The sequence below is a fragment of the Orbicella faveolata genome, unplaced genomic scaffold, assembly GCF_042242905.1.
Source record: "Orbicella faveolata isolate gen_17 unplaced genomic scaffold, um_ofav_v1 contig_5, whole genome shotgun sequence".
NCBI classification, from domain to species: domain Eukaryota; kingdom Metazoa; phylum Cnidaria; class Anthozoa; order Scleractinia; family Merulinidae; genus Orbicella; species Orbicella faveolata.
In genome coordinates this window covers 529,702-539,756 of record NW_028301580.1, presented here as the reverse complement: position 1 = coordinate 539,756, position 10,055 = coordinate 529,702, and positions in this window count along the sequence as shown.

The window sequence follows — 10,055 nt, the reverse complement described above, 5'->3', positions numbered from 1 at the left end:
AAGAACAAACTTTTGCGTGACGCTGTCACGCTACAATTACCACGAACAACAGTTTCCGTGACAACACCGAGAAACCCGTCGCGTGTCGCGCGGGGGTTCTTCTAAAGTCCGCGTTGATGAAAATTATAAATTAAAAAGACAGTAGTCAGTAAGACAATATCATATCTAACATATAAATGCCAGCTTTTTTCTCACCTGCAATTTCCTTTTTTTTGTTGTTTTTGATTTGTATGACAGAGATCGGACCTTATAGCATTATGTGCGCTTTTGAGAAAAGTTGACCGTGTTGACCGAGCATAACGCCCGGGCAATGCGCTATGATACGGTCTGTGATATATTTGTCGTCAGCGTGGGCTGCCTGACCCCGCAAGTGGCGCAAAAGAGCGGATAAAACGATTTTACAATTTGACTCATTTACCATTTAAATACGCTTACAGTCTTCCATTGCTCGTTGTAAGCTTCACGGACGGTAAAAAATGATAATAAATGGGCTATTGTTGTTGTTGTTTGAATTTAAAATTTGTTGGAAGAAAATTCAGACTTAGCTAAGGATTTTACACCTCGAAGGAAAATCACCTGGCGCAATAAGGCCTTACACGCATGCGCACTGCAGTAAAACTCCCACACTCGCTGCCAGCCTACACGGAAGTCGGAGTTCTTGAATATCTATGAACCGGCAGTCTCTGAAGTACAATCGAAAAGCTCGGAAGTAAATGACTCTCAAACTCTTCAAAAACATCACATAATCAAACATAATGCTAAGACTAACAAAACATTTTCCACGGCGAGGGGTCAGTCTTTGAACTTGGATACGAAATGTTTTTCTTTACATAAAAAAGGAAACTGAAAGCAGATGCAAGTCTCTGTTGAACATTGCGCCATCGCGCTATTGAATTTATTTAAATTTTATGAAACCACAACTCGTGTCTTAATTTTTAATCTTTACCGCATTTATGTGCTGCTTGGGCGAGCTATAACAATGCCATAATAAAGCAAATCTCTCTTTTCTCGTTTTCTCGACAATGTCTTATCTTAGCTGGAGAATGTTTATCACAGTTCAGTGAGCTTAAAGCTTCCTGTAATTAGGGCTTGTTAAAATTCCCGGTGTCGGAAAATTCCTCCTACACTTTTCCCGTATTCAGCGTGAAAAGCCTTAATGTACAGCTCGTTTGAATTATTCCCTAATGTGGCACATATATAGCCAGTGGTCATGAACAACTGAATCGAATTCTCAGTCAGAGAATAAGAGAAAATTCTAACGACAAATGCTTCCCGCACTATTTTCTAGACATCTATGCTATGGCAACCGTCACGCAAGCATAAGTTATTTTAATTATATCATTTGTAATGATCGTTTAGATCTCAACCCTGATAAAATAAGTTTACATAGGAGCCGGCATCTTCAAGTATATATGAAGTAGGCCCGATTTGAACAAGATTTAGGAGCCAAGCAAACGATGTACAGCAAGAATAGGGGGTGGTATAGGTGAAACAAGAATACCTTTGAAGCTTGAACAACCTTGACATTGCATGCGGAGAGACGAGCAACTTTGAACCTTCGACAAAACAACTCTGCGCAGCAATTAAAACTAACTTCAGCCAAGCAAAACGTAACTTTGAAAATCCCCGCAACAGAATAACTGAAACTAATATTGATTTTGGAGCTAGGCATAAAAAAAAAAAAAAAAAAAAAAAACAGCGAAGCAACTGGATAAGCAACAGCGTAAGAGCGTTGAAGCCCTACGACGAAAGTACACGAAATAGCCACAGTGATAAGCTGCACATAAGGAATTAAATTAACCTGAATAAAAGAAAGCATGGTAAAAGATGCGCGGGGTGTTACCCAAGCTTGTGATCGTATAGACCAAGATAACTGAATAATGCAAAATTCGCCGATTTTGTTTGTTCGTAGTCACGGAAAGAATTATGAGGAGGCCAGTATCCAACCTTATTCCCAGCTGACTACGTCTATCGACGCACAAAAGGCGTAAAACAATCAATCATTTACAGCCCAATATTTTGTAAGTTTTATAGATATTGGACCGGGCACTTTCCTAATTATCCCTCGCTAACGTAAACATTCTTGAAGGTTTTCTTGTAGTTTTATGGCTTACTTTTCTAATTAAAATAATTAACCTTAACCGATAGAGGGAGTCTTTTTCCTTTTCTCGTTACTTTCTATTCCATCTTTTTTTAGTGAAAATTTCAGAAGCGGTCAAACTCAAACTTGTCTCCGGTGCCCGCGCATTTTCGGTCAGCGGACCAGAAACTAAGTGAACGGTGACGGTGTCATTTCAGTCTTATTTTACCCGGACGTTCACTTGCCATCGAGCAGTATTCCTGTGGAACACTCTTGACAACAAAAAAAGACTAATCTAAATATGAATTGTGTTTAAAAGGCAATAGAACGAACATATACTTGATCCCAATTCAATTCTAGTAAATAACTCGAGTAAAATCAGTTTGTTTAGTTAAAAATAATTAAGAATTTTTATTCGATTTACTAGGCTGATTTAGCAAGAGAACGGGAAGGCCACTTGACGACGACGCGCGCAGTACAAATACCCAAATATGATCAAATTAGAACAGAATCCAGGTTATTCCGCGCGCCCTGCAGTCGTCATCTGACCATATTTGGGTATTTGTACTGCGCGCGCCGTCGTCAAGTGACGTTCCCGTTCTCATGCTAAATCAGCCTACTATCATTGTAAGGATTTTGATATATTACATGCTCGGCCAAATCAGCTCCACTGGAATTTTTGTCACATTTTAATTTATATAAATTGCTTACTTGGCGGTGGGCGATCTGACCGTGAGTGAGGCTTCGCTTTCCTACACCCTACCCACCGCGGCGCGGCCCGTTTTGTTGTCTTTTGTTCGCCGACCGGCGATCCAAATTAACGTGAGCAGGTGGCCTTCAGCCTTGACAGCTCGGACCGAGTGCAGCAAGTCGGTATAGAAATGGCATACAAGACCGATATTAGCGAGTATGGTCCCGAGTAAGCCGGATGGATATGAGATTTATTGCACGAATGAACATTTTGAGGAAAAAATCCTACAATCACGGACTAGAATGCACAGTCTGATCTGGCTTTGTGTGTAATGAAGCCCCATGTTCCCTGCTCGAGTGGCCAATCACAGCACAAGATTCGGTTCAACTAGTTCCGTCCTCTCGACTCGCGGAACTAGGTATATATAAGTAATGGTAGTAGAGCTGAGTGGATTCCAATTCGGTCTGGTTTTTTTTTTTTTTTTTTCTAAAATCGGACGATCTCTAAGCGGGAGACCGATTTCTTTAAGCACGAGTATAATTATAGACAGAATTGGAAAACACGAAGTCCTGTTATCGAGAATAGATAGACAAAACATAACAAAAGTTGAAATACTAATAACGCAGTGCCAAATTAAAAACGTGTTTTTTTATAGCAGATGTTTCGGGCCTGGTCCTTCCTCAGTGCTAAGTTTAGTTTTGAATGGGACACGCCATTGAATAAATAAACAGTTGTACGCGCGACTCTAACGGTAAAAGCGCGGGCGCGTTAAGCTGTTTAAAAAATAAAATCCACGTTTAGTCTATGCGGTTAGTTGGGAGGAGGATAAACAACTGGACTCCCAAAACGGCAGGAAATCGAGCCTAGCCTAAGGGTGCCTAGATGAAAAATTAGGCACATTTCGTCACGGCGTCTGGCGTTGTTAGTACCCCATCTGGCGTTGTTAGACAAAACGAAGTCTCCTTCGCAACCGTTATTAGGGTCGTCTCAGGGAAGGAGACTGGACAAAATGAAGCCTATATTTTCGGTTTATCATCAGAATGACAAAATTCATTGAGATCTGAAAGGTGTTAGAATTATGAAGAAGAATTCAGTCACAAACAAAATAGGGAGAAACCGTACAATGCGCGCGTGTGCCACGCGAATTTTGTCACTGGACACATTGATACTGGACACTTTATTTCTGGAAACCCTTAATCTGCTCGCGCCCTAATTTGGTGAAAAATAGGGCGTGTTGATAATCAAAGGCCGTAAAGAGTAAGTGTAATTGGGAACTCTAGTGAAAAGATTGCAGTTTCAAACTACCTGATAGACAAAAGAAAACAGTTATCAATAAATTCATTGTTCAAGTGAAGAGAATAGAAACACCTTTTTCTAGATCTCTGTTTCATAGAGGTATAAAAATAGAAATAAACTTGAAGCAGCTGTTGAGAACTCTCACGTTTAAATTTTGTGTTTTCTCAACACAATCATCGATCGCTACCCTGTCGTTTCAAACCGGCTTATCTCGGTACTCTGCTATTTTGAACCAAGACTCGTTTTCTTCTGAATATTATAGCACAATCCTTTGCTTGCGATTTTTGGAAAAAGTGTTTTCGCTTAACCGTTGAGTATTCGTGCAAGCGAAATTATTTCTCTCAGATTTCGGTGCGTTGTTGTTTTCAAACAGCAGTTCCTTTCCACTCCTGCAGGTTTTTTTCAGCATATTTTGCTTAGGTGAGTCTTACTTCTTGCCTTTGCCTTTATTTTCTTAGTTTAATTAGAAAAGATTCTTCGTACCCGCCCTGGCTCTACCCTCAATCTGTGTCACATAATTAATGTAATTGGTTGTTGTACTGAAATTCCAAATTCAAAAGGACTATTTAGTAAAAAGCTAATGTTTTCAGTTAAAACATGCGTGATCGTGTGATTCAGTTGTATATAACTGTAACAAGCATTTGATTATTAAAACTTGATACACTCGAGTTTCGGGTTCTATAGTTCGTTGGCAGGGTTACCTGCAGTCCGCCGGTACCTAGATATTTCCAATTCCATCCGTGAGTACAGAGAAAAACTGTGAAAGGTACTTTTCCAAAGAAAATTTCCTTCCATCCCAGTGACAGGGCGATTCGAATCCAAACAACTTGATCCGAAGCTGAAGGCCATCACCCTAACCTGGACTAGGGAAATGCATTGTGCCTCCCTATCTTGTTATGTAGTTATTATCATTTATAAACCAGATGTTATTGAGATTGTGTTCAGAAATAGCAAGTTAATTAGTTCAGAAACTTTTTTGTCAGGTTATACTGGTTCTTTTTTCAAATAGGCTGATAAATAAGAGATCCGGCTATAGCTAGCTAGACAAACATTTTTAGTTCTTATTCTTGGCGAACGTATAAAAATGCTAAGCACTTTTACCAATTTTCCAGGCACTTTCCTGGACTTTGAAGTGAAATCATCAGCCACACCCACCTAAAATAATTTTTCTGACTTACTGGGTACAGTGCCCCCCAAAAAGAAAATCAACTTCGCGAGAGGCGCGCCTCTTGCAAAATAGAAAGAATCACAAAACAATTTTAGTTTCTTGCCTCATAGCTTTTCTAAGCTAGTACAGATGGCCAATAACTTAAATCAACCAATGATGCAGATTGCTGTGTTGCAGTTCAGGAATATTCTTAAACTGAAGCATTGGACTGAACACTATACAGAACAACATTGCATGGGAGGTTCTGCATTCAGTTTATTTTCATTTCTTGCTAGCTGCTCCAAAAGAAATTCTTGCACTGTAAAATATGTTTTTTTTTTTTGTTCTTCTCCCAATCCTACTTTATTTTCTCTCTTGTCTTTTAAAACGTTAGACGTGAATAGTCGTGTACTGGATCCTCAATAAGAAATTCGCACCGGTGTCCTCTCCAGTCCGTGATCGTGATCGTGATCGAGATCGTGAGACGCGGGATCGCATTGGGAATTTATCGGCCCTCGCTGCACTCTGTCCGATCTCAGGCCAATATTTTCTATGAAAGTGGCCTTCGCTGGCGCTTGGGTAAATATGATATATGTAGTTTCCTCGTTGGTTGATACACATTTCATTTCTGCTGTTTTAATATTCAAGGACCAAAAAAATTCCTTGAATTAATTTTTTCACATTTCATCGATCTCACACGAATATCTCGGTGTAAAAATTCCTGTTTTTGTTTATTTGCTCAAAATTTAATTAACATTAACTACTGAAAACGCTTTGTTATGACTTTTCTTAATGAAATTGAATACAGTAAGCACATAAATAGCAAACGTACTTAAAATTAAATGGCAAATATATCATTCACTCTTATTTAGGTAGCTGGTTGCGACAGTGGAGCCGACAAATCTACAAATACAATTCTATATCTTTTACATTTTGCATGCAATATGGAACTTTTTTTGAAGAGGTAGTGTTTTCCACTTATCTGTAATCTGGTGTAATCATGGTTTTAATTTTTCTTTATCATGGACTTACCCTTTACATACATGTGAATGCTTCTAGTTTCTTTTGTTTTACGTGTAGGTTTTATTTGAGACATTGTTTTACTGTTCAACCGGTATCACAATCTTGTTTATATTTTATATTCGTGGAGATTTTAAGACATATTGTAAATAGATACATTCCGAAGTAGTCACTCACTGTAAGGTGCAATAACTACACTAATACTGAATAGTGATAAACCTTTCTTTTTTAAAAAGAAAAAAAATGTATTTACAGTTTTTACGAAGACAAAAAAATAGACGACGTTCTAGAAAAATATTTTGGCACGCGAACTATCTTGTTGTCATAGTTACCTTTTCTCCCATAAAGTAAAAGTCGTTGGTAGTCGAACTTCATCAAAGCAATTCACGGCAGGATCATAGTCCAAGAATCTTTAAAAAACCTTTAAACAGGTGTTTTCCACATTCGTCAAAATCAAATCGTAAGCGGTAAGCTGAAACGACACGCTTTCTCGAACACGGCTCATAACATGTTTAGTCGGCAAAATTCAACCCGTCTGAAGATTTTTTTTCCTCAGGCCGCGTACGAATCTCTTTGTAGCGATGTTCGCCGATAACTGGAATCTTCTGATGCGCCGTTTTGTAGATTCCTTAGTGCAAATAGACTGGCTACCGCAAAGCGGAAACCATGGGGGGTTCTTTGAGAGGAAATCATCCGCTAAATTTTGTTTTTGATCGAGATTACAGTTTCGTGCTGTTTAGAGCGGTTGGTGGTTTGAAATAATAAAAAAATTACTCGTCAACTTAGAATAACAAAAGTCCACCTATCTTTTAATTGTTCTGCCGAAAAAAAAAACTTTTATGAAAACCTTGTATTCTTTATAATTTAACACGTCTCAACACTTTGCTTGAATCTTAATATCAACAGTGAACTTATGTTTTTTTTCCGATCCAAGATCGGAGACAAATTAGCGATCATTTGCTTGCAGAAGCTGAAATCTGTTTGTAAGCATGAAATTCTCTCAGATGAGGATATTTCTTGAAGTCAGTGCGATCTCTCGTAAGAGTCACATGAACCTCTCTTACAGCGATCGCTCATATGTGTAAGCAGGTTTTTGCGTACAATTAAAAGGTAATTTTTGGTGCACTGTTCCATGTTTACGTTTACTTTTAAATGAAGTTTAAGTATTGTCCTGTTTAGTCCTGAGTGGGAACTGGACTAAATCTTACGGTTAAAATCTCGTAATGCTCAAGTTCAGGTGCCTCTTTAGTATCTAGGTGGTGATGTAAATCCTAAGTCACTTTGAAATAAAACCAAAAAAAAAAAAAAAATCTGAAGGAACGGAATTGTTAGTTTTCAAGATAATATGAAGTTTCTAGAAGAATTCAAAATGCAAACCACAAGACGTTCGCGACTAACACTTAACAGCAAGAATCCTGAAGCCGGTGAAATAATTCGCTTGACTGCTTCCACAGATTGAAATCATAGGATAACAGAAGAAGAAGAAATCATGTTCTGTCAAGTCTATAGCGAACTGTTCAGTAGTTATAAATCAATGTTACGTAATCATTCCAATCTCAGTTACCGACACACCCCGTTTAAAATTCTGATAACGATGGAAACGCGCCCGATGCATTCTCGTCCCCAGAGCCTCCGTTTCCTTTTGGTCACGTGGTCGGAAAAACGACATTTTAAGACGAGTAGCACTGGGGACGAGAATGCGCCTGATGAGACAATCAACGTCCGTATTGAGCATGCGCAGAGGAGCGATACAAAGTCATTATGGCGCCAGTGTCAGCATTATAACAAAAGGATAAGGCAAAGTTTGAAAATATCCATTTCTCATTGTTCCCTTTTAAAGTCGTAAATCCCAGAACCTTAGAATGTAATAATGTCGACGAAAGAGTCGCGTTTTCTGACAATCAATAAGCTTTTGAGCCTTGTGAGGCTGAAAAAGAAATACTGTTGAACCAATTTTGCTGCAGGAATTTGCCTCTAGATCACGGTGTGTGAACTCAAGTCGTGTTCACAGTCATACACGTTTTTTTTTTTCTCATAGCAGCAGCCAACTGAAATAAATAAATAAATAAATAAATAAATAGATAGATAAATAAATAAATAAATAAATAAGCAACTTCTTCAGGTTTTCACGCGAAAAGGGATAATTTGTCTACTAGGTTTTTTCGAGAGATTATAATATTATCTTGGTTTTGTACAAAATAAGGTGACATCAAAATTTAACACTTAAGTTTTTTTTGCACAGGAAAAATTCGCTCTCAAATCTTATTTTGTAAAAGAGCTACAACTGTTAGCGCTATGGCACTGATGTTACAAAAGAGCAAATCGAAAGGGTGTTGTTGGTTGTTATAGCAGCTGTTTTAATGTAGCGGTAAGCCACCGGATATTCCGAGAACTTGCGAATTTTCCCGGCCGTTCCAGACTCGCCTAAATTTCGAATTCAGACCCAGGCTGGCTGACTACGATTTTGCATTTTAAAAGTCCAAAATGGCCGCCACAAAACATAAGGATACGATCGATAAAGGTATGTTTATCTTTAACCCTTTGAATACCAAACTTTCGCCAAAAATACCGTTTCTAATCCTGTAGTCAGGTTTTTTAGCTGCCATGACGCTAAATAAGCCTAAGTTTTGCTAAGAAAGCTTTTTTTTACTAAAAGGAGAGATTTTTGGAGGATTAGGTACAAAATTGAGCAATATTTCAATTCCGGGCATGCGCATAAGCCAAAATTGGGACTTTTTGCCATTAACCGTTCTCAATTTTGTTTGTTGCCCCTTTCCTTTCTGTTTTTCTCGGCCCTTTTACGCTGGCTACCTCTTGCGCTGCATGTTCTTTCTGGCTGTCGTGAAAAGTTGGATGTTAATTACGGGCGAAGCCTAGAAATGGACCTTGATCAATCGTTGTGGACCATTTTACCACCGTTTTGGCACCAAAACTGATAACGTTGTTTTTCGATTTGCGACGTCGGAATGTCGTCGATATCTAAACCTGACCATTGAACGGAAAGGCCTAGCCTAGTACTACTATCTGCTTATCAAGAATATCTGATGACCTTTAAATTGATGACGTCACAAGTGGTACAAAGAGCACGACCATTGATTACGGATTGGTATTCAAAGGGTTAAATAAATAGGGAGTTTAAGCAAATCACTACGGCTGGTGCTACTACGGCTGCCGTGACTGGAAAGGTCTGGGGAGAGTACGTCTCGGTGGTCTGCCAAATTTTAAGTTTAGCGGGTAAAGCGAAATACAAAGATGAAAGGAAAATCGGCTAAGGAGTTTAAAATCTCTTTTATTTAGTTTCTCACAGCCAAATGGTTTCGCTCAAAGGACGATGGCCGTTATTCGGTAGGACGAACAGATTATTTCTGAGCGGAAGCGAATATGTCATACACTTTGTACCATAACAATTTGATGGATGAAATATATAATTTCAGAGACAATTATCTCAAAAAATATCGAGTGAAGAACACAAATATATCAAGTTATCCGGATATAAAACATCCTCACTAAACCCTCAAAGCAAACTTAACCGCAGAAAAACAACCTCGTGCTCAACACGAATATTTCACTTGACTCGCTTCGCCATTCCAACACCTTTGCCAAAACTTATCGTAAATTCAGGATACGGATTTACAAGCTTATGAAAGGCAACCTTGACACAATCTTTGACTTAAATTGAGTTTAAAGGATATAGTATCCAATGGAATTCTTAAAATGCCGAGATGTCCGTTGAAAAGGGCCAGAGAAGCGAAATAAACCCGACGTAGTAGCCACTACGACAAAACATCCCGACTCACGTAGTCAGATTTCACGCTACGGCT